General features: G+C 39.7%; 2 protein-coding genes across 3 annotated transcripts in view; one reads left to right on the forward strand and one right to left on the reverse strand.

The window, feature by feature from the left end:
- LOC135791820 (farnesol dehydrogenase-like) overlaps positions 1-26,783 on the reverse strand; it is a 51,728-nt gene that overhangs the window by 14,424 nt on the left and 10,521 nt on the right. The window contains exon 3 of the mRNA XM_065302367.1: positions 11,156-11,270. The gene's annotated coding sequence lies outside the window, so the exon portion shown is untranslated. The remainder of the gene's footprint in view (positions 1-11,155; positions 11,271-26,783) is intronic.
- kek3 (kekkon 3) overlaps positions 1-26,783 on the forward strand; it is a 68,227-nt gene that overhangs the window by 5,000 nt on the left and 36,444 nt on the right. For both annotated transcript variants that reach the window (XM_065302362.1, XM_065302363.1), the window contains exon 2: positions 23,902-23,920. The gene's annotated coding sequence lies outside the window, so the exon portion shown is untranslated. The remainder of the gene's footprint in view (positions 1-23,901; positions 23,921-26,783) is intronic.

Here is a 26,783-nt window from a genome sequence, read left to right on the forward strand (position 1 = left end):
GCACTCGGAGTTATCCGGATCACCGAAGGTATAGAGACCAACTAATGCGCTGCGTGTACTGGTTTGTTATGTTGGTTCAATGCGTCGTCGGTTCTGCCCAAGGAAGTTGATGAACTTGCGTGCAATTTGCGCGCTAATTGTACTTGCAAATTCGCAAATAATGAATAATTCTGTTTAGATCAGACTGTGCTCTTCAACCAACAACACAACTACCTCAACTTGAAGAATTTAATTTCCTCAAGTATATTCCTCATTAAAATCTACTGTTGTTACGCAAATTCCAAGAAATTACATCAAAAATTTCCAGAATTTCCAAAATTAACATTCGGTATAATTTCTAATTGAACTAAAACATGTCGAAATCCACAAATGGTTATAATAGATGCAGACATGCCGCGTAGGGTATTAAGCATTTACACCTACACACAACATACACATGTGACGCACGAATTGATACGAAGATGCTTCCGGCCTGCGCCGCTGCGTTAGACACAAAGTTGTATAATTATTACACGCTCGCGGATGCGGATATAAGTGGAAGATTAATAATTAATACGAGTGCTTCCATGTCGCAACTTGCGAGCTTCTTCGCGCAATGCATTCAGAGCACGGTCGCATAAACATGCAGACGACACGAGCAGTCTGCGCCGAAGTGCATATTCGAATACAATGCGCACACACAACTTGCACACGCTGCGAATGTGGAATTGGTCACGGAGAATATACTCTGCTCGAGTTAAAACATGCAAATTCAAGATTTTGCATGCGTAGATGTTGATAAAAACTAGTTTAACTATATTTTTTTGATTTTTGGACTTGAAATCTACCAAATTTATTTTTATCCCTTAATTTTCAACCCTTAAAGTTAAAATTTTGCGATAAAAAGTAGCCTATGTTATTTTTCTTGGTCCAAAGTACATTTATACCAAAATTTATCAAATTTGGTTGAGTAGTTTCCGCTTGAAAGCGTAACAAACAAACAATTACGTATTAAAAATATCATAAAGATAGAAATATCATCACTATAAATAAAAACATCAATAACCAAACTTTCTAAACTTATTTCATTAATTTTTAACAAATTTTAAAATAAAACAAAATTATACTTTTAATTATCTTCTCTGAACTTGAACAGAGTATAGTTCCAATTTTGGTAAACTGCGCGCGGTGTGCTTACGACTGCCGACGTGTGCACACGGCGACCGAATCAACATTTAGCGAAACGTTACAAATATTTTAGTATTCTAAGCGCGCATTTAGCTATGAATCAAAGTTCCAATGGGACTTCCAATGGAATCCCGCTGAGTTACTGCATACGCTTACGCTGCGCCAGCCGTGCCCGGCGCATCCACATATTTATAGATTGCGTATTACGCGGCTCTCTTTTCCGGCTGGGGGCGCATCTTTTTCGGCACCAGCTGGACACACTCGGGGGGTAGTTGTGCGCGCGACAATTCGCAGCGAACACATGTCCCGGATTACTTCATTCAGTCGAAAACATTTATTACTGACGTTTTATTGCCGCCATTATGTTGATTGTGAATCAATCAACCCTTGATGTTTATGTAGTAAAGAATTAAAGTTGCATTTATTTAATTTATATGCTTTAGAAGTTAATTTATAAAAAAATCATTAAAAAAAAACTTCAAATGTTAAATTTAAATAATTCCTTGATTTTTGACGCTAAAAAGACGCCGCGCACCGCACCACATCACGCCGCTTTAATTAACGTCTTGTTTGATGCTTCAATTTATGCGCGCACAATTTTAGCAACGCGTATAAAAGACTTTACGCGGCGGTCATCATAAAACTTAATCACGTCGTCAAAAATGAAAATATAAACACGTTTCTTGTGCGAATGACATAATAACCCAATAACAATTTGCTCGTTTTACTGAAATTCAATACGTACGATTCATATATTTGCACATTTCGTGCTTTCCTTCCTCGCGAGGTGTGTGCGTGCGCTTTTTCTTTTCTTCGCTGCTTGATTTCCCGCTGACGAGTACAAGCTCGTGCGTGGCGAACATTTAAATTTCCGCGCGCCGGCAGCGTGGCGAGCATGGCAGGCATACGCCGTTTTCCACTTTTCCACTTACACGTGTAACCCACCCCCACAAGCGCAACGTAAACACGTCGGTGCGGATTGGTTGAGAAAGCCGTGTGCCGGCGAGCGAACGTTGTGTACAGGCGCGGTAATATAATGGAAGAAAAACATGCATTTTTATGAGGGTCACAGTGTTTTATATTACTTATGAACGCCGCAAAAATATAGTTACAGGTTATGGCCGGTGAGCTCCACAGCCGTACGAGTATATAAACTCTAAGGTGAGCAGCAAGTGCATAAGTAAAAGTATTTTCTTTAAATGCGCATATTTAACTCCGAAATTCTAGGGTTAGTGGCAAAGTTTTATTATTATTACTCTGACATACATTTTTCTGTGCGCGAATGAAAGTTGTGTGTTTTTTTAGAAACTAGCGTAAAAATCGCATTTTTTAGTGTTTGGAAAGCGTGGTATGATAAAATGATCGATAAACAACGTTTTATAGCATAAAAGAAAAATATGAACCGTGATTGTCATATATTATCGTAATACAAACGATCGTAAAAGAATGATTGACGTTTATTAGACGTCTTGGTCTAATGTATTTCGAAAGTGTGTTTGTTGGTTGGAAATATGAGCTACCACAGAAAGGGTTATATTAAATCATTGGTAAATCAAAATCACAATAATTACACAAATAAAACTATTTTAGTGTTACCAATCTCAAAATAATAAATTAAATATTATTGTTTTAAATAATCCAAGTTGATTTTCTTTTTACTTTTCTTTTTGTTTCCTTCAGGGTGCCGCCTGACAATGATATATACGTCTTGCGTGCGTTTTTATGTATGATTTTTTTTCGGGAAGGCAATAAACATAGGAATGTTCTATTATTCGAAAGTGGCGTGTTAATAATAATGAAAGTGCGCGCTCATTACTTCCCCGCACAATGTTTCCTCTCCGTCTCCGACACACATACGCACACATTTACCCTCATAATGGCTAAACAAGTACCACTCGAGTGGAAACAAACGTGTTGTTGTTCCAACACGCGCCCACACACAACCAGCGGCGTCGTGTGTTGAAAAAAGGGTAAAAACTCAATTTTGCTTTATCAAATATAAATCTGCGCTACGCTTGTTGTAGAAAGAAAAAATGTATTCACAATGCATGGCCTAAGGTGTGTGCTGCGTCGGCTTCAAGAATCGACGAACGTCAGATGATATACAGGGTGTTGTTAGCACAAATAAGGATTATCTTAAGGCGGCTATAGAAACTCTTTGTATAGATTCGTGTGTCTGTAGTCTGCACGAACGCGTGAATGCGACAACGCGAGAGCGACTCTTGTGCTTGTTGTTTGTGTTTGATTTTTTTTTTCGTCCGTAGAGGCGCAGAGCGGAGCGTTAAGGAGGCGGTTTCGCACACTCGCCCTACTTATTTATTAATATACATATACATGAGGATACGTCTCTTTTCTGACACGCTTCAAGCTTTTTTTTGGCAGCTAAAATCGCTGTTTGAGCACAAGAAAAAAACACCGAGTGGAAAAGTAGCATTTTTGACAGAGAAGTCAAAGAGATTTTTTCCGGTGACAACTAAAAACAATATAAGTTATATATTTTTTAAATATTTAAAGTAGATGTCTGTAGTGTGACAATTTATCACACATGAAGATGTGGCGTGTGTAATCTTTTGATAGCAAACGCAGAGAAGTGGACCCTCGTCGAAATTAGGGTCAACGACAGTGGAAAATTGAAGAATAGAAAGAAGACGCCAGGAAGAAAAAAAAAAGTTTCGGACCCTTTCAAGCATGTCCCCGGCCCGCACGGGATTTTCGGTGAGCGATGACTAATGGAATATATTGTGTTTACGATTCCCACACACACACACACACTCGCTAGGGAGTGCGAGCCCGGCGCCTCCACCGATAAGACATAAAAATATTTACGAAGATGACGACATTCCTGCGGACTTTGCCCGCGCTCAAAGATGCGAAAGTGATGCGAGACGGATCGGTAAGCTGTGAGCGAGGGAGCAACTAGTTCGTTGGGCAAATGCCCCTTCGCAACGCCGTGAAATCGATCACAAGGATTCCAAGTGGCTCGGACTCATCCATCAATTCTGAATCTCTCTCGCCGCGTATATCTTCCCGCCGAGGCCGAGGAGAGTTTTCCACTGCGAGTGTATGCATACTTACATACAATTTGTTCTGGGAAACTAGCAGCGAAACGATTCCGCTCTCAACCGCAGAAATGAATGTTTCAATGTTGACTTGGGCCGGCTTTTTCTGCACCCTGGGAAAAACCAATATCATTTTTCTTCGTACTTCTCACAAGTCAAACCCGAAAAAAATATTTCTAAATAACTAAATAACGATGCAAAGTAATATCGTCGTGGAATGCACGTAAGAGTTTAATATATTTTCAAACATGCTGTAGAGTGAAGGAGTAGAGTAGGTATAGAGAAATTGGTTAGTCTCTCGTCTGCAGGCGTCGCGTCATCCCGAACTCAGCTTTCAATTCGCTTCGACGAACATCCGAGCGGATGCGAAGCGAGAGCGAACTTGATTTAGCGGATGCATCCTATCTTTGATCTCCACCACGTGTGTGCGCCTATTGCGCGAGTATTTCCACACTTTATTACTCCACCACGCCTAATGCACCCGAAAATCTCGCCAATTTTTCCCAAATTGAATTTAATGATCACCGCTATAATGAGGTGCGCATGAATTCCGCTAGGTGTCGCTAGAGTGCAAGTAATCTACTCGTAAGATTGCATTGTTGTAGTGTAGACATCAGTGCAACCGCTTTATCGAAAAGACATTTAAAATTCCGCCCGCATCGAGCGGAGCCGTCGGTTAGGAGTTTTTATCATTTAAAAATAAAAGTCACGAGTATAAAGTAATCATGCATGTTAGAGGTTAAATCCCTTATCGTAAGAGATGGCGCGTGCATACCGAATGAGCGCAGCGGTCTTTTCCCCCGACTGCGTTGCGTTGCGCTGCGCCCTACGTGAAAAACTACCCGCCTGCGTTTGTTTTTCCCAGCGCATGAAAATGCACGACAGCGCGAGCGTAATTTCACTACGAGCACACTACGTAAATATAGTATATTTTTCAACACAGCGCTCGGAGACGATAATACATTGTTAGAAAAACATGCATCTCTTGAAAAGCGGCGGCGTGGGGAACGAGGAAACACAAAAAAAAATAAGCACAAAACACAAGGTTGCAAAACGAGAATAACCGGGGCCTTCACTTAACAACCACTGCCGCGCGCGCGCGCTCAAGCCGAGGCGAAGCAAATCCTAAAACAATTTCGAATTTTCGCATTATGCTTGGTTTTATGTACGAAATCCCGATGGATTTCAGATTATCGTTGCCATGGCTGCCTTTTAAAAGGCTTCGCCAACAAAATGGCGCTTTAATGAAAAAGGCATAAATTTATAAACACGCCCGAGTGTTTTTAAAAGCTTATTGTTGTTTAAATTGGCGTCGTTTAGATGTCATCAGGTCAATGTTTTCTCATTTGAATTCGCCACCATCAATAAATTTCCACATTAACTATAAACTACGAGGGCATTCATTCAAACTCACAAAACAAGACATTTCGAAATGCTATAAAGCTTCAGCTATCGTTTCATAAAATGTTAGTTATTACACTACGAAGTAAATTGGGAGCAAAAATCATTCTGTCAAACATTCATTTGTTTACTCCCTTTATTCTAGTTTTTACTTTATCGCAACGACAAACGCCACTTTACTGCAAATGGAAATCATTTATGTCACGTACAAAACCTCATTTTACTATTATTTTCATATGCTACGGCTATACAATTCAAATTGAAAGTAATTTTTCATTCGGAGCTTGTCAAAGATACGCTTAATGCATATTTTGTATCAGACAAGCAAAATAAATATTTTCTTGTAATTTTTTTTCCTCAAAAAATAAAAACAGAAAAAAATGCAACAATCTTATCGAAAAGTTGCTACGATCTGAAAAATATCAATATCCAATAAGGGCGATAGCAATAATCGTTGCAATTCTTTGCTTTTCTGTCCGTACAAGCGCACATGGTTGTCTTTTGCATTCCAATGCACTTGTTTTAATGCATAAAACCTTATTGTTATTGTTATGCCTTGCTACAAGGTACCTACAATCGACGTTAACTTTCCACAATCGTGAGACGCCGCCGCCATCGTCGCGGGCAGCATGTCGAAACCATTTATGAATCGGTCACGTATGTGGTTAACGATTGCTCTCCGCCCGACATTTCCCGCATGATTTCTATTCATTCGGCGTTCGTCTTTTTCTTCAGTTTTCATTCAGTTCGATTTCCCACCAACACGGTGCATGCATGGAATTGACCAATTTCAATTTGCCACACATGCCTCGCCCCTGTATTATTAATAAGCGATTTTAAAGCGGTAGCGAAATTGGAAAGTTGCAAACGCGATCCGGAGTTTAAACACTAGACAAACTAATAAACGCTGCCGACGAAACTATTAGATACATTGCGGGCGCGTACCTGAGCGTCGATTAAACCAACCCGGGGTGCGCAGCTTATTGGCGCACAGCGAGTGCACAGGCCCTGCGTTGGTGGTATTAATGATGCTGAAAGTAAATTGAACATGCAACTGGTTACAACGCGAGCGCAATGTAAACGCGAGAACGCAACAGCTACGCCATTTAAAATGCAGTTAGTTTAATATTAAGTGACCAGCGCGCCGCAAATATACTTGTGACGCGTAATGACCGGCTTCGGCGGAGTCGAGCGCCTGTGTCGCGTGTGATTAAAGAGAGTTTAATTTTTAAATTGCATGTCTCGTTAATGTGTAATCGTACGCTACAATTGGAGCGCCAACTTTTTTTCTATACGAAGATAATAAATTTCTATCAAGTGAACACATTGATCACAATAAATTAGAATTAGGAAAATTAAAAAGTTTATTAAGTATCAAGTGGTTAAACAGGAGTTTTTGTCATGAAATTGGTTAAGAACGAGTGTAGTGAGCGCAGCAGCGCATTATTTGACTCACGGGGTATGATATTTCTCCACCCCGTGACTAAAACTCGTGACTAAAGTACTTTAGTCACGTCCGTGTTTAAAGTATCACTTTTTATGTCTCAAAACCGTAAAAAAACGTAAAAAAGTAAATTTTGTCAATTTTTTGAGTTTAATAATAGAAAAATGGTAGTTTATAGAAGTTAATTGACATTTTGGCGTAAACACATTGTGGGTCCATAATACAAAAAGCCAGCAGCTACCGATGTAAAGGTGTACATGTTGCAGGCTGTCATTCCATGTTGGTGAACACGATCGAATGCAGTAGTTGCGAAGTGAATAGAAAACGATAGGCTGTGTGTGATAATGCGGCGCTCGAACGAAAACAACCTTTTTGCGGCCGAACGATGCGGTGTAAATGGAATGAAAGCTAGTTGTTCCCAACTCTGATTGCCAATTTCTGCCTCGTAGACATTGAAGTATGGCAGCACGTTAAAACACACTATTTTTACTATTTAAACTCGGGGGCGCACGTTTTTGTGAACGCAGCGAACCGACGCAAAACGAATGGGAAAATTAAGAGCGCACACAAACGCGCCGCTAAAGGACTGCCTTCAAAATCGAACTTTTATTGACTCCAAATGCGAAGGGAAGTTCCCTAAAATGCGAATTCTCTCTTGAATAAAACCTGGAAGTGAGTGAGTGTGTAAATAAAAATAGAATGAAATTGTCGCCGTTTTCTAACATGTGTACAGTGTGTTTGTGATGAAAAATATTCCAACTAAAACCGCAAAACAAAACAATTTAGTATTTTAATTCGTGTGTATGCTTTTGTTTTCTTCGCTCGCATCCGCATTGGAATGGAAAAAAGCGGAAAACACGCAACAGACAAACAAACCGGCCGAAAAACGACAGAGAAAAACATTGTGTGAGGCATGGTGTCCGTGACGTGTGTTCTCGTAGAATATCTGCGCGCCGTGGTTGAAACTCGTTGTCTGAATTTATAAACGTGCGGCGGGCGGCGGCGGAAAAAAACGCGCTCCAAAAAGAGAGCGTCCGAGAAACCGCAACAAAAATATGCGCGCAGTGGACGAGAGCACCCCCATGCACCGGGCGCGCATTTTAATTAAAAACGAGCGGCATGTTTTCACCAATTAACAAATAATTGAACGGATTTAATAATTCGTTAATTAACTGCGAATGTGATGATGATGTGAAGTGCGTGGGTTTTGTGATCACACGCAACATGCGTGCGATAATTATCTATCGTCAGTGCTCAATTATTCCATTTCCACTACTAATCTCACCACGCTCACGTTTAATTCAATTGTACAACTTTTTTTCATCAAAAGCAAAAAAAAAAATTATATTACTAATAACTGCATGTATCGTATTTTTATCTCTGCTAATCCACACATTTTTTGCTAATCTTCCCAATGTGCTTCCATGGCAACAAATGATTGAAGCACATCTCGCTGTCCATCCGAACGTGGCAGCTGTTTTATAAAACGTTGATGAATTTATTAGTAATTCATCAACGTCGTCGCTGGTCGCTGCTCATCGTAATTGATTACCTTTAACATCGTCGCTAATTGGAAGTTCATTATATAATATTCGTCCTTCTATCTCTCCGCCGTTTATTATATTTTTTGTGACGAATCTTCTATTGGCATCATCATCATTACGCGCTTTTTTTTATTGCAACATCGTGCGGCCATGAATAAATGAAGGAAAATTGAAATGAAGGGCGAATCCGGGTACGCAGCGAGTTGTATAACTAGGGTAATAATTTCAAGGCGCCAATTAGTCAAGACAAGTCACATAAATTAACCAAAACGCTTTTTTTCCAACCTCCTCCTGACGGCTGCGCCTCGGGGCGCGCTTGTAATTTTCCTTCGTTTCGCCGAGTGCAAGTTTTCCAAAAGGGCACGACTTGCACCAACTAAGTCGCGACAAGTGTCTAACTGTTACAGTGGCGGCGGCAATGGCTTCTCCACGGAATACCCTATGAGTGATTCGTACAGGAGTGGAGCGTTTCCGGCGTTATGCGAGTTAGAAGCGAGTTTCAGTGAAACTTATCGCATTAATAATACAAACACATTTATTTCGTCCTTAGTATTGCGCGCGCCAACTCTTCGCAGGTCACTTTATTCATATTAATGCGCAAGACATGCTTTTCGGCATAAAATTGTTTCGTCATCGATGTGCCGCAGTTCAAACAAACGCCCCTTCGTCTTGATATCTGTTTTAGAAGTTTGCCTGTCTAGTCGCCCCTTTAGAATGAAGAATGGTGTATCAGTATCGTGCGCTTGTTCCACCAGCAATAATAAATGGTCAAACAATAAAAAAGAAGAAAAATACTGCTATCTACCCTCCTGAAGCTTTACCTTTCAAGTTTAGAGGTTTATTTTATTTCAAGGAGTTTCATTTTCTTTTCGACTAATTCCAGCGTAAAAGCTTAAAGTTTATAAATCTGTTTTGTGTCGGCGTGGGCAATATTTAATTTCGTTTCATTCCGGGCGCGTTTTTACGCTCGGAATTTAATTTATTATAATAGAAAGCGAAAACAAAATATAATGTGGTTGCGATTTATATTTTTAGCATTGTGTTTGTATTACGTCTGTAGTTCTGCGCGAGGTAAACGCTGCGAAAACAAGATTTATACGTCGAGCAAACGCACGCATTAGATTTGTAGCTTTCTTGCTTTTAGTTTCGTGGAAAAGAAAAGCAGCGCGCGCGCTGAAAAGCAAGCCAGCTGTGGTTTTTCTCTATTTTACTTCGTTCGCCACTAATCAAATTACATTATATTACAACTCTAATTCTATTTTCCAACTACATGTTTCCTCCGATGCATTAAATCAATGAACTAAACAAATTCCATGCTTTTGCGACGATTAATTCAATCATTCCACGCGCCAACATGCTTTATTTCTCTGACATTTTAGAAAAAAAAGGGAAAAAATCAGCATTTCTATTTTGGAAAAAAATCATTCACCGGCTGGCGGAGCGGAAGGACCCTCTTCGGATCGTGATTGTGCGTCTGTCTACCGTCTTGCGAGTCTGATTTAAAAATGAATGACGCAAGCAAAGCTTGATTTTATTAAGGCTTCACAGTCTTTTGCGGTCGACGCACGGGCTATAACTATATTGTTCCGGTGGCGCGGCGTTGGGTTTTTGCACTCACAGGCGAGTGGATCCCGCCGACGGGGGGTGTCCCTCAGGTTTTCCGACGCGGGCCGGCGGAAGGGAAGATGGAATGAATAAATGTTAAACTTGTGGCCTGTCGTAAAAATATTCAGCGGAGACGACGGGGTCTCGGGCGCGTTGTCTAACGATATGCAATTCAAATTTTTCTCTTAGATTCACTTAGCGCTGCCCCCAACCACCGCTGGGAACTAAGTTCGCGCGTTAAACGATACTTTTAAATTAACAAATTTACTCTAACGCGATAAATCCTTATAGAAAATTTTAATCCATCATTAAGATCTACTCCAAAATAAAAAAACATTGAATTAAATCATTGTCACCGAGTGTGGTGAGGTAATTATCACGTGTAATCCGTAATAAAAATCGCTTTATTTGCTAAATGTGTTTTTGTCCTGCCGCACGGATATTGCTTTCCGAACAATGAACAATTTCCACTTTATAATAACGCTGATGGCGTCGAATAAGCTGTTAACTGCGTGTTGGTAGCCCACGCGCAAACATATCCACGAACATACTCCTTCCTCGAGGCCCCACCGATACAACCAATTCGTTAGCGCCCTCGCAATCGCCCTCAACACACCTACACACATAGTTGTACAAACCGAGCGAAAACAAGCCGTGGCGCGATTTGAATTACGGAATATCCTGGCATTCCCGGCAGCCGGGACTCGACCCGTGTCTCGGTAGTTGTAAGTGGGAAGCTCGTACAATAAATTATTTTACGGGATCATAAAGAGAAACCGAGACAATCACCTTGTTCTGGTGCACACTCTGCGATTCTGTGCACAGGGCGCAGACATTTTGTTCTATACTCGGTGTGTACGTAAGTACTTACACTCTGGGTTGGTGAAATAAAACAAGACGAACCAGAAAAAAAAAGAAGCAGAAACTTTACTTACGATCCACCTACGTATGTATATGGAGCTTCAGCCAGCGTTGCGCCAAAGTAGTAATCGAGCAATTCTTCTTGAAGGACCCGCGCCAACGAGAATGCGAAGACCCTTAAAGCTGGAACTGTAAAAAGTACTAACTTATAAGATTGATCCTCATCCTGGAGTTGTAAAAACTGAAAATATATCGTGGAGGAATGTGCTCCGGGTGCAACGAGCGCAATTTGTTTTAGCACGTCAGTGATCTCAACCAAAGAAAGAAAAAAAAAAAATTGGCGAGGAAAAAGTTTTGCACAATTTTATCTAGCATCATATTTATGTAAGAGTTTAACAAAAGGATAATACTAATAAATCTGAATTCAATTTTCCAATAGGGAAATGAAGTTGTAAAAATAAATATATTGAGCGTCGAAGATGAAATTGTCAGAAAAACTTAGGGACACACACGTATATATTCGAAAGTGGAGTATGGGAAAGCCAGGCGCGAAGAATAAAATACGGGCGCGTGATTTATGGACGTGGAATTTATTGCGATTTTGGGAATTTTAAATCAAAGCACATATAAATCAAAATTGGAAAACTTAACGTTGATATTGCATTTAGAAGGAAAGCGATCGTGCATGTCTTGTTTGCATTATAAGTTCAGTTTAGTGTAAATTATTAATGATATTTTAAAAACTACTTCTTATTACAACGCAATAGTGTATAACAACGTTTAGCAACGTGATGCTTACGCTATTTTTAGGTATTTAAATTTTTTATTTTAAATTTTCGAAATTTGCTCGCACCCTACGCGCAAGCTCCATCCCGTGACTAAAGTCCGTGACTAAAATACTTTAGTCACGGCTTTGGCCCTTTTATAGGTCAAAATAGAAAAAATAATTTATATAAAAATAAAATATTAAAAATTTTGTGTTTGCTCATTTGTAAATTCTAAATTCTTACATTTTTTTATATTTTTCTGTTTCAGGTAACTGTCCGAATGGTAAATTACGCCGCCTCCCCAGCGTCGCTTTTTCCGCACGTACGAATAAATATTTAGCCTGGCATTTAAAAAATACGACGAATACACACAAATTATAACGCGTAGTTATGTACCTTCTTTTCCACTTCCATTCATTTTCGAAATTATAACATGCGCACGTTTGCCAGCCGCCCCCGTGCTCACAAGCAAGGCAAACACAACGGTTACATGCCGCCCGAGGAGACGTATTCGGGTCAGCGCGCTCTTTAAATTTTTCCCGTCGTCTGTGTACTTTTCCTTAAACTTACATAACCCACTTTGCAGCCGCGGGCATAACTTAAAAAGCGCCCTTTTTTGCGCCAATCGAATGCACGATGACAAAAGCCGCTTGTGTGTTTTTCGCCGCTGTGTGCCGCCATGCATGCACGCTGTACGTTGTGTACCGGGGTTATTGAGCAAAAGTGTTTGGCAGTCACTTTATTGGGTTCGAAGGCGACTTCAAAGACTTGCGGCATGATGATGGCGAGAGGGCGACTTTTCCCTTCAACCCCCGCCCGCGCGCGCTTGCGGTGTAACCTTGTATCCCGACCGCTAACCGTCGTTTCGGTGTGACTCGTCGCCATTAGAGTGCCGCCACTGGCGCAAAGTGCGCGCCCCCGATATCTACACCGTCCGCATCCGCCACACGTATAAGTTGGGCTAGTTACACACTGAATTAGATCTCGACGTCATCAATTTTCATGATCAAAGCCGAATGCTTTCAGTGCTGCCGCACGAAATGTAGCCACTCACTCCGCCTATATTTATCGTCGCGCCGTCATTTTTTTGCTCGCTGAAAGTTTTCGCCGATCGAATTAATTGACTTCAATTTGTGAAGGACATGAAACGACCGGCGACAATTCACTACTGCTGTGTAGCGCACAAATGAGGTTAAGCAATTATACCCGCCATTTTCCCAAAAAAAAAAACGCGCTGCAAAGTTTTATCTACGATCGCTTCATTTTTATTACCAACGCCAAGCCGTGTTTTACAAACACTTACAATCTGTTTTTGCTAGGATGTCAGCTTATAAAAAACACGTTTACCTTTGTTGTGCAATCTTACCGCTCCATCTTCGTGGGTGAGCGAACGAGCGCTAAGATTAAACTCTCAGGTAAACATCTCTCCTGAATAAACAATTTGCGCTAGATAAACATCGCTTCTTAGTAACCGCATCCCTCATAATGCGGCGTTATTAATTCAATTAGGAAAAGACCTAATTGCCGCGCGGCGCGTCTTCAAATCGTTCGCTAAATTCGCAAACGCAATCATAATATTTGACACCTTAAGGTCAATATTTATGAACGACGGTTTCGCATCGCGTTCCTAAAATGTTTACTGCATTAACGCCGGCGCGCGTCGGAGTATTCACTGCGATTAGAATTCGAGGGCGGAAAATTCGCGCCCGCGTGGATTATCTCAGCGGGACCGCAGCACTTCGGAAAGCAGAAAAATAAAATGAAATATACGCACATATCACGAGATATACGCGCGAAGCGTTCGACCATTTGAGCAATCGGGATTAACGATTTATCCGCAGTCGAGGTTGGTTTTTTCCTGCTCGCCCGTTTTGGGAGATTGGATACAAGTGATTTATTAACTTTTTTAATTAAAAGCAAAAGCGAAAACATATACAATATTTTTAAAAGTAATAAATTTATCTTTTATCGAAAATTCGTGCCGGTAACTTGAACTCGCGAACAAATCTTAACGACGTTTACTCGTCCAGCACACCAACCAAGTTGTGTTGTGGTGTTTTTGTTGTGCGTTTGGATTTCAGACGAGTGGTAGAAACGAAGCGAAAAGAACAAAGCAATCAAACGGAAAAGTTGGCGTTTTGCGCGCCGCGAAGGGTAGAGAACCACATTGTTAATGGTCTTTCGGGTGGAGGCGCGCGCGGAGAGCACGATACTGCCCCCGGTGGAGTGGCGAGGCGCGCGCCAAGGCGGTGGAACAACACTGCGGACCACCTTAATGGCACCAAGTGTCCGTTTCGCGGTTTCGTCGGTCTGTTTACTGCCACGCTTTCTCTGCTTATTTTTTTGCGCTTCTTTATGCGCTGGTGACCGCTACAAACCCGGGACGGCACTTTGGTATTATTTGCACAAGTGGTGTGCACTTGAAAAAACCATGTCGGATTCATTTCCACCATCCATGTGAATATTTATTTTCCACATGTATTACACACAATGTTTTTCGCCCATTTATAAAATTGATTTTTTATGCAGAAAAACATCTAATCCTAATAAGTTCTTAATGCGCGCGTATTGCATGCGAATTGTATGTTTGCTCTCAACTAGCCGCCCCCGGTGGAGGTAATGCACGCATGCAGCACGCGACACACGCCCGGAAGGTCCTACGGATGCGACTCGCATGCGAATTTTACGACGCACTTACGTACTATATTGATATCGGCATCCGGCCGCCACCACAAATGTTTCGCCCGCGCGCGGATTTGCATAAAGTGTGTTATCTATGGAAATAAAGGGTTTCATCAAATATTAAGGCGACCGATTTGAATTTTACGTTGTATTACCGCGCTATCTGTGCGGGCGCCAACGCCGCGCGCGCCTATGATACGATTTCATCTAGATCTCGCGCGTGGTGGGCGGCGTGGGTTTTGCGCGCCGCGCTCGCTAACAAGTATCAAAAGCGTAAAGCCATAAATATGTGACATGGATTTAGCGGTGGAGTTTGCCGGGGATGTTATTTTTAAAATTAAAATCTAATTTCAATGCAAAATGTAAATTTTATGTTTTATTCGGCGCACAACAATGATTTTGTGGTGGAATAAAGCCATGGCATTAAACATTTTAACGGCTCAAGGGCAATAAAAATATAATTTCCGCACGATACTATAATTTTTAATAAATTAGCGCTGGGAATATTAAAAAAACATTTTTCTGTTACAAAATTGTTACAAAATTTTTGTCACTAAATAAAACGCATATTTGATACGCTGAGCAAACTTCCGCTTGTAGGCAAATCAGAGTATTTGCTTACCTTCGTTCGCGAATAAATAATATTGCGCGCCTGGGTCCTTGGCGTGCGTGTTTCTAATGTTTGCATTTAATTCACTGATGCACGTCGCTTCGCATGGCTTCTTGTATCGCAAATTATTTACAAAACATGTGCGCCTGCATACGTAAAGAAGCCTCCAAGACGTCGCCGGCGTCTACACACAACACAACTCTGTTTTGCTATTTCCAACACACAACAAAATATTTGGGCCAAAGTGATGCGGGAAATTTTGTTTGCGCAAATGTCATCAGAAGATGTGTATGAATTTTTAACTGAAATCGTTTCCGAAACGAAAATGGGTTTGCTCTAAACGACGCCGAGGAGGCGGCGAAAAAAGCCTTGCACAAACATTCATCGGGTGTGACAAATCGCAATGCGAAGTACAAGTACGTGCATTCGATGCAGGAGGCACTCGCCGACGCAATACGCGCTCGCGTTTGGCGAGCAATTGCTGTTACTGGCATTACCAGCGTCGCTACAGTTTACTTTCAATTTATTCCGGGACCGTTAGCAGCTTAGCAACACGCCCGCGCACACACCGCACCGAAATGGAGATACAGCACGTTTGCCATATATTCTTTTCATCATGACTTTCAATTAAATTCTTTCAATCAGTACACAAATATCGATTTGGGAAACAAAAAAAAACCAAAGCCTACAAGGGACCAACCAAAATAAATATTCCTTTATCAAAAAAAAAAAAAAAATCATTTTCGTTTTAGACGAATAAAACCATATATGATGTCAATTTTGATTCTAAAATGTTTGTTGCGAGACGAAATAGAGTGTAAAAGTGAAATGTGAACGTTAATCATAACGTTACGAGCTGCTTTCGGAAATGGCAACAATAAACCTATAACAAAACATGTTCAACAAATTCCACTTCGTATGCGCTAGCTCACCACGGTCGGAAAAGGTTCGCTTTGCCACGCGGCGTAAAAACGTGCGTAACCACCGCCACCGCCCACGTTATTATATATTTCGAGTACTGATTTAATTAAATAAATCCTATTAAACCGACCAAAACCGCCTTCGTTGGCGCGCAGCGCGCGCGCTCACCGACCCCGCGATACACAGCACGGGCCGAAAAACGTAATTCCCGATTAGAATAAAACATTTGTATGTATAATATTCATTAAAATTTAAATTTATATCGGTTAATCAGTGCGCGTCGTGGGAAAAACGGAGAGAAGAAAACAATTCATAATCCCGATGGGAAGCGCGCCCGCAATGAAAAACACGTGTTTTCCATTTGCCTTTAATTAGTTTTTCTTTATCTCGTCGAACTTATCGCGCAACTACGGCGCGCAAGCGTTATGCGAACTCATTAAATATTGTTTTATGCGGCGCGCGGTTTTCGCGTGATGTACACTCAATCGCGATGAGATAACGAAAAATGTTTTTATTTCGCAACAAAAACCGCAAGTCAAAGCATAAGAACTCGATTGTAACGCCATCTATTGCAAAATAAGTATATTACTGTCCAAATTATAAAAAAATTACAAAAATATTTTATTTCTGAACTAAAACCCCAAGTCAAAGCATAAGCGATCGATTGTAACGCCATCTATGGCAAAATAAATAAATTTTTGCTTGAATCATTAGAAAAAAACAAAAAATAACTTATTTTAAATAAAAACCGTAAATCAATACATAGGCGATTCAGACGCCATCTATAGGAAAAATCAAAAAATTTGTCTGAATAATATGAAAATAGCAAAAAATAATTTATTTCTGAAGAAAAACAGCAAGTCAAAACATTGGCACTCGATTGAAACGCCATCTACCGCTGAATAAGTAAACTTTTGCCTTAATTGGCATGAATCAACGAAAAATTTTATAATTTTAAAACAAAACCGCAAGTCAAAGCATAAGCACTCTATTATAACGCCATCTATTGCAAAAAGTACATTTTTGTCTGAATTATAAGGAAATAATAAAAATATTTTATTTCTGAACAAAACCGCAAGTCAAAGCATAAGCGCTTGATTACAACGCCATCTATTGCAGATAAATGAAACTTTTGTCTTTAAAAGCATCACACGTAGTAAAAATTCCAAAAAAAAAACCTAACAATGATATAATTATGCAAATGATTAGTGCCCAACTTTATGTTGCAATAGTTGCCTCTCAGGCACGTCCATTTATGCCGGTAGCTAACAGCAAAATGCACTTAACAGTTAACGGCCAGAAATGCTAAAAGCAAATATAAAACGTTATCATATTGCATGTGCATTTAATTTTTCATATTTTATTCGCGATAGAAAAACCAAGAAGATAATGAGCTCGTTGCAAAAGCGGGAAAGAAAAGATATTACGAAATGGCAATTAACTTTTTAACAGGATTGTCAGAAAGTAAGGATGGCATTTTGCGAAGTGATCTCTTAATAAGTGAATGCGTGTGACAAGCACCTTATGCCTACACGCGATGACACAGGACTAGAGGAGTAGAGGACACAGAGGAAACAAGAATCGACGCCCGAGTGGCGAGTGCACAGCGCGCGGCAGGCACTAGTCTTACTTAATGGAAGGCAAATCCAATTAACATAATGAAATTAAGTCCTCTTCTGCTCGGCGACTATGGCGTCCTAAGTGTGCTTACGGTGCTTACTTCTAAGCTCTCTATGTGTGTGCGTGTGTATAGCGTGAGTCTTATTAGAAGCGCTAGCTTTTATATAAGCGTGGCGTGTTGGTTATTACAGACGACGCAAATATCGATTGGAAATATAAGACTCTTAAAGGAATTTATAAAACTGGAAACTAGCGACGTGAAGAGTAATATATCGACATCACTTGAGTATATAGAGTATATAACTATATGAGCGCGTATGATTTTCTAGCGGTGCACAAATACGAACGGAAAACTCTTCAGCGACCGAAGTGGAAATGGCGTCGAGTTCGATCCGCGCAGAATTTAATTACACTTTGAGGGGAGTCAAATAGTGTTTTGCTTTTGCAGTGCGCAGTGTAGAAATGAGAAATTTTCTCATTTTAATCAGGAAATAATATCTATATGTTTAGTTATCTCGAGTGAAAATATTCGCTATTACGTCAAATTTTAATTACTTTCGCAAAATACACGCAATCTGTCATAATAACAATTAATTCAAGTACAAAAGTTGCAATTTCATTTTTGTATTAACGCCCTCAACTTTCGCGAAGCGTTTTTATTGTGGAATAAGTTTCGCAAAATATTTCGCGTCCGCGCGCGCGCCAAGCCAGTTTGAGGCGTGTTTCCTGTTTCCCCAGTGTGGGACTATGATTAATGACAATAAATTTTTCCGTCTAACATTTCCGGCGCGCACATTTCACAATCGCTCACGGCGTCCTTTCAAGAAATAAATTAAACTTGCCATTAGTTTGTTAACTTTATATTATTGATTAAATCACTGAAGTTGGCACTTATTGTTTGGTGTAATGAAATTACACGTCAGGTAACCGTACACGCAAGTTTAAAATATTAAATATTTAAATATAAATTTTCAATTTTTATACAAAAAACGCACCGGAAATTACATATTTAGACAAATTTTAAACGGCGTTTTCCTCTTGAAGCGAAATCTGGACGTGGCGAACAAAATGTACGAAGGACTGAAACGCATTCATCAAGTGACGCACGACATGGGGATCCTTTTTATCTCCACCTGGTTTTTGTGCGCGCGGTGTTTGTTATACCTCTGTCGGGCGAAGACCTCTAGGTGTCGTCGGAGATACCTTCGCTACAATGGCGCGCTCGCGATGGGTATAGTCGAAAAACAGCTTTTTTTCTTTGCATACCGTTCGCCGCCGCACGTAAAACAGTTTTATCGTTCGCAAAACAGACAGCGGCTACCGGCAGGAAGGTTATCGTTATGCCATGCGCCCATGCGACATACACACCTATCTATTCTACCTGTGATTATACCTGTGAGTGTGACACGTGGCGTGTTGAAACATCGTCTGCAGGAGGGCAAAATAAAGTTATGTCAAAATTAAAAATTTTCACTAAATTAAAACAAAAATAAATTAAATTAAAAATAAATTTCAAACAAACAATAGTAAATTACATATTAACACAATAAATTTTTATAAAAACATTGAACATGTTAAAAATAGATTTTCTTATTTTCATTACTTAAATAAAGATTGAAAGCCCTGTTCGAACCTCCATTTCATTGTTTCCGCAACCATTTGTTTCGATAATGTACGTTTCAAGTGAAGTAGATAGGATGTTAACACGAGCAGGAACAGCCCGCCGCAATCTACTATATCAATAACACGTGTACGTGGGCGTGAAAATGAAATTTATACCAATCGCAATCACACACACCCACATACACACACTACAATGTGAAAAACCAATGGATATTATTTAAACCACACACCGTGTAGATAATCAAGTTTGCATAATTTAAATATGTGCTCAGTATCTCGTAAAATCGGCGCGCAAAAACAAACGCGCCCGGTTGCACATATAAAATCAGTCGCGTGATGTTTATTCAAAGATTAATTGAGCGCGTCTCATGAATATTTGACGATAACCATTTTTACGCTCGTTTATGCTGATAAGCTGACGTTCCACAGCATATTTTTTCCTCATGCTTGCATAAAATAGTTTTACAGCTCTAGAGCGGTAAAAAAATTAAAAGATTTTTTTTATTTTCGTTTAGTTTTAGTTCTCACGAGTAGTTCTAATGAATTTGTGCATATGGTGCTATGCAAATAAGCACCATTCATAAATGGTTCGCAAATGAATTCCGCGACAAGTACGCGACGACGTCGACGGCGGAAAAACGCGCATAATTAAACATTCAGCTAATTACGCGCATACGTACCACCACTCGACACGACGCGAGCATTATCAATTTTCATTCGCGCTGACTGGATTATCCGAAAGCTGCGGTCGTAACGCGCATTTACATAATTTTGATAACTCTATATTTAGTGGGTGTGTTTGTGTTTGCGTTGTCGGCGGCGGTGAGGGAAAATATTAGATCGATTCGCGGCGTGTAAATTTGCGTGCATTTGTCGTCCGTTTCAAGCAGGCAAGCAAGGGTGGCCCCGGGGGTTAATTCGTGGGCCTACGGCACGCGAACGACTATTTCAACTTGACGCCACGCCGTAGGAAATGTCACCATAAATAGTTTCAGCGTTGTCATTGTGTGTTTTGTCGGTGAGCAATGCGCAGCGGGCTCTTGTTCCAAATTTAGTTGTTCAAAACCCAGTGAAAGAACGACCAATAATGCTTACTTCCGGTACACGCATGCGTCACAACATAACCAAGTTTTTAAATAGTCGCGTGTGTGAGTGGTTGCCAGACTAGTAGTCTAGTATGATAATTATCAGCGCGCACGCGAGTTACGAGCATTGAGGACAATTATGTCACACTTGATATTTATATTCGTTAGTATGGTCTATGAAGCATGCTTGTCCACCTACCCACCCAGCCCGACCACGAGTCGTAAAAGTAGTTATTTGCCGTAAGCTCGGCGCACGAATTTAATGCGCGCGCTAGAAAATCCGAGCGACGGAGTTATTTCGTCAGGCACGGATCGTCGCGTGGCGGATATCATAATTACGAAAATTAACAAAATACGCGCGTCGACTGGTGTGTAATGTGGATAATGTTGCCTGCCCATCACATTTCGTAGATATGTGCGCGCAAAGCCATGGATAAAGTTGTTTAATCTGTTCAAAATATGACAAACAGTTAAAATTCCTTGTGCTTCAAGCACTACGAGTAGACTAGTGTCGTATATAAAATTTTATTATTACAATAAATTTATAAATTTATTTCCTTTATAGAAATAAAAAATTTAGTTTTTATTATAATTATAAACTTTTGCCCGCGATTTCGTTCCGGTAGTGTTTAATAAAAATATAAGTCGTTTTTACTCTCTTGTTCTAGACATAGTATGTGTCAATTCTATCAATAAGATTCGCAATTTTATTTTAAAGAAATTAATTATATAAAGAATTGCTATTAATGCACTTCAGCGCGCCATCTCGGATTCAACTATTGAACTATAACTATGATTGAATTTCAATGTCAACTTTTTTCCTATAGAAAAGGGCGGTGTTTAGAGTTTTCCCGGCAATTATTCGAATTTTTCTCGCCGTAAAAACCATCCTTGGACTTTAACGAATATTTAAAAAAAAGAATTGGCCAAATTAGTCTAGGCGTTGTTGAGTTATGCGCTTACCAACACATTTTGCGATTCATTTTTATATTATAACGTCAAAATTTTTATTTTATTAGAAAAAATTGCATCCAAAACAAAATAATTAAGTTTTATTGCAATAATTTGTTCATATTTACCAACTAGTCAATTAGTGCATCAGTAATTTTAATTAAACCTAAATATAATTAAAGAATATGCTCGGCGTCTAGACGAATACGCTCGAAAACATAAATAACCAGCCACACACAATGCAAATGGTGAATTTTTCTACTGCGGACATTATTGTTGTGTGTTGTGTGCACGCCGTATTAATGAAATATCACGCAGAACGCAAAACGTGCACGCCTGAAATAATATCATGTGGATGTGTGCGACATTGTGCATTGGACCTGAGAGCGCCCCAATAGCCAATAATCTATTCCGCTCTTTATGCCAATATGGTCAGAATAACCGAGTTATTATTAATATCGTCCCGCATCAAACGAACTAATGTAAATTAATTATTTTCATAACGGTTAACTCAAATTTAATAAACAATTAATTTGTTTTTCCGGTGCGTCGGTGAGCTGTGGCAAATTTTGCAACGCGAAACGAATATAACTCACAATTGTGTTTGCCAAGTTAATAGAGTCGAGTTGATTAATTCAATTGAGCATATTTTTAGTTGATAAAAATTATTTTTGTATATTATACATTCGAAAACACTATTTTCCCATTTTTATTTTTAAATTGCCAGTTTTTCCACGGTTTTAGACACAAAAATTGTAATTTAAACAATAAAGTACTTTAGTCACGAGTTTTAGTCATGGGGTGGAGCTTGCGCATGCGCATTTGCCTGTGGCGCAACCGTTGTTATGCGAAAAAAACTCCAGTTTAGTCGCTTGATACTTAAAATACAATTTTCTTCATTATATCATCGAAAATAATATTTTCTAAACAATTTAGTAACATTGGAAACAATTTATGACGTGAAAACATTGTTTTCCATATCGGGGAGTAGAAAGCACCACAAATTAATTCATTGTTTTCTACCCTAGGTATGTAATGAACAATTTTTTGTAGAAATTTGTCCAAAAAATGCATTCCTGCACTGAAACACGCAAAAAAGATGAAATATCACACTGCGAGAAAATCAAATAACCGTTGCAGACAGTAAAAGCTATTTATATTAATTCCATTCATGGATTTAACCATAATTACCTGTACGAAGCGAGGGATTATGCTAACAAAACGTACGACTAACAAACATAATACGGTTTACAGCTTGCTTGGCGCGCGCGCCTGCATTTCTCTCCTTCTGCCGCCGCAGCCCGTACCAGCCACTTTAGTTCTCTGTGTGTCGCGCGTGCATGCCGCCTCCGACTGGCGCGCTTGTTAACGATGTCGCCGGCGTTGTAATTACAAATGTTCTTATTAGAGTTATAGGAAGTGCTAATCCTCGGGGCGGTGAATTGCACCGAAATGTATGAAAGCGAACGGTGTCATTTTCTTTCTTCAAACCATACATAAACATAACCTAACTTCAACGTAAATATTTTTTGTCCTGACATTATACTTGTGATTTTCTCCTATGAATTCACAACAAAACATAAATTATAAATGTGTGTATCGTAAACTATTGCTCTATCGTCAGTAAACAATAACGAAACAAGCATGAAAATGTTTTACGAGTATAGCTGAGCTGCGTTCACATCAAACAACAATAGCAAATCATCGCATGACCTACGCACACGCTAGAACTCCGAAGCTGAGCTTATGTTGAGACCAAATAAAAATCGAAATATTCGCTTGTTTCTCTATGCTCTTCTCGCTGTGCACGCCGAAAAATTGTTGTTTTTGTGTGTGTACGCGCACAAATCGCGTCTATTTTGTTATTCGCCAGCACTCGCGCGCTTTGTTATTCATGGGCATTAATTTTTAGCAAAAAATTACGATTCGCATTTTACAATAAAGCACAATTGCTTTTTGTATTTCCGTAATGGCATTCGAGTTGCGGTGAGCGGGCAAAAAAAACGCGCGCGCGTAAAACGAGTTTCCTGCTTAAAATATAGCGCGTAACGTAATAACGAGAGGAAGTGGCGAATGTTGTTGTGTCGGGGGCGGCTTCGGTACCAAATACATTATTACGCATTCCACGCGAGTCTGCCAAACGGACAGTCCTTGTTTGCACCGCGCGATTGTTTATATTGAATAGATGATATTTGTAGCGTTTGTGCGCATTTCGAAATATTGTAGTTTTTCGCCGACCGCCCTCGACTCGGACAATTGATATTGAACGACATAAATTCATCAAATGACAATTGAGACCATACTTCAAATGAAAATGAATTGGAGGATGGTGCGAGCCATCCACATGTATTGACATCATGTCACTTGTCATACACCAACGCGAAAAAAATCACCGCGTTTCGAAAAACAATTCTTTATTAAACTTTGCCAACAAAATTAATTATAAAGTACTGAAACCGTGCTGAGCATAATAATAAATTTCTAATTAAAAGCTCAACTCAATGTTTCCACTTTTGCTTTCTTTGTTGTTTCACTGGTTTAATGAAAATTGTTTGTTTCAGATTTTGATCGACCTATAAGGTAAATGTTTACGTTGCTTCTACCTAATCCTAAACCAACACAATTTCATAGATAAATCATAGTTTAGTTACTCGAGTTAAACCGATGTTTTGATAATCGACACGAGTCAAACTAGATAATATATGTTCAACAGCTAATTAACACTCAACAACCACAAAAAAGACTAAATTTGAGTATTGAAACATTAAAATAATTAATTACAGCACATTAAACACGATCTAGATTAAAGAGATTCTCGGTTTTGGATTTTCACCGACTTTCCGAATATCAACAAAACTTACTCGGCTGATTTTCCATCATTTTGCGCCGACGCCATCACCCCGAATATCTCGCACCAAACGTGAGAGTTAATTATTCAATGTGTAGTTATTAAATTATGATTTACGATGTTGGCAGTTATAAATTGAATTGATAGGAAACAAAGCTTTAGTCTAATAAGATTAATGGATGATCATTCCAAGTGAGATACGCAGATCGGGCGATCGATTCGGAATTCATCATAAAGATGAAATCTGAAAAGTGAAAAATCTGTATTTTTGCATGAAATAATCGCGTTCTTTTTCATTCGTTTGCGTTCAATTCGTTATTCACATGCGATGAAAGCATTCCATATGATTAACATGCATGAGAAAACGAAAACGCCGAAAGCAAATGATATTTAAACATGGAAATCCTTCTTTGAACACCAACCGGGCCAGTAAGCTTATATTGCGCATTGATATAGATCCCCGGCAAATCTTGACAAGAATTAACCAGAGCCTCTGATTTAGCATTCCGCGATTTTCTGCTTTTGCAAAAGGCGCGGCATTAAGAAATCTTCGCGTGCGCCGTAAACACAGGTGTACAGTCGTAGTTTATGTGTACATGTGTGTGTGTGTGGTGATAATTTACTACCTTGCTGCGATCCGCCAGCACTAATGTAACCGCACCACGGGCGGCAGTGGAGGCGGCACACGCGAATTTCATATAGCTATATGAGTGTGTGCGTGTTGGTTCGTGAATGGGCTTGCGTGTCCTTCCGCACCATTGTGCGAGCTGTCTTCAGCCTGTTGAATTGTGAATTTCCAAGGGGCGCATCCGTTCGGCGTGTGCTTTAGCTTCAATTTTGGTTTCGTGCAGCGCGAATCTACGGCTGTGCATTCGACGTGGATTGTGCGCTCACAGCTTCATTTTAGCGCTAATGCGTACGTGAACGGGAAACAAATTCGCAAAAACTAATTTTACAGCCTTAGAACCACAATAGTATATTAGATACTTAGTGTTTTTCATATCACGATGTAGAAAACATTGTTTTCTACACTGCTGCACAGGAAAACTGTGTTTTCAAATGAGGTAATCGATAAAAATTGTTAAAAAAATAAGTAAACATTAAAAAAAATCGCCAAACACTAATTTTACTGCCCTATAGCTGCAATAGTTCATTTATTGTTGGTATTTTCCAAACAGGGATGTGGAAAACATGGTAACAAATAAATAAAATTGTTCAAAAAGTACGTGAAAAGAAAAAAAATCGCAAAACTAATTTTACAGCCCTATAGCTGCAATAGTTCAGCAGATTTTAGTGTTTTCCAAACATAGAAGTGGAAAACATTGTTTTCTACAACGCTGTACAGAAAACTGCGTTTTCAAATGAAGTAATAGACAAAAAATGTTCAAAAAATGCTTAAAAAGAAAATTCTCAAAAAATTAATTTTACAGTCCTAGATCAACAATAGATCGTTACATTATTAGTGTTTTCCACACACTGACATGGAAAACATAGTTTTCTACACCGTTATACCAAAAATTGCGTTTTCAAATGACTAGCGCACATAAAATATTTTCAAAAAATAAATTTTACTATGCCTATTTCCTAACAGAAAAATAAATCACCCCAGTGACATTCCCAAAGTTAAATATATATAGTACTTACATAAACGTGTCCATTTGTGCGAATGGCAAGAAAGCGCAACGCGAAAAAGCTTCCTTAGATGCATTGCGGACTGTTAGTGGTCCGAATTGCACCCAAGGCGCTCGTAAATAAAAGTTTCGTGTAAAAACGCGTGTATTACTGATTTGTTTTGATGGCCCCGGCTCTGGGAAAAAGTTTGCGAAAAGTGCTCGCACCATCCACTTTGTATAAAATATAACATAACCTATCTTAGGCCGAAAACGGGCGTCATCCACTCATAAATGTAATAACCACCGGTCTGCATTATTCATCTAGTTTTTTGTTTCTTCCCAAACCAGCAAAATAAACAATCACCGACCGGAGAGTTGAACTAAAAGTCGCGACAAGATTCGCTTGAAAATTAGGGCTTTAGACACCGGCACCGTTTATTAATTCAATGTTAGCGTTTAGATTTAACTTTGTGAAATAGTGGACGTGCATGTTGAGTGTTGAGGGCGACCGTCTGAAGGGTCCTTCAGGAAATTACCAAAGTTAGATATAAATGCTGATAACAAATTAAATAATAATAATACGCGCATACGTCCGGCGCATGCGAAAACCACACATTCACACACACACACACACACACAAGAGTAGAGTGTATGAAAGTTTGCGTCGTTAGCAAAATTTGCGGTCGACGGCGGCTACGGCGTTGAAAACCAGTGCAAGGAAAAGGGACGAAATAAGGGCCCCGGACGAGACGGGGCAAAGTTTTTCGGGCCGGGTGGGCGCGCACCCTGCACGTATAAGTTGTACCTCTATGCCCACAATTAGTGCACTCCACTCTCGGCCGTACGGGGACAATTAGAGACCTTCGTCCTGGAGGACCAAACCCGCATCCTAATCAGCGCATGAATTCCTCTTCTCCTGCCAACTCATCTTCCTACAACGCTATTTCAAGTCGAGCACACTTAACGCATTTTTAAACCAAAA

Source organism: Atheta coriaria, unplaced genomic scaffold (assembly GCF_025399875.1).
Source record: "Atheta coriaria isolate IRGN ID8LTWV9N9 unplaced genomic scaffold, Caltech_Dcor_3.1 hic_scaffold_5_pilon, whole genome shotgun sequence".
NCBI classification, from domain to species: domain Eukaryota; kingdom Metazoa; phylum Arthropoda; class Insecta; order Coleoptera; family Staphylinidae; genus Dalotia; species Dalotia coriaria.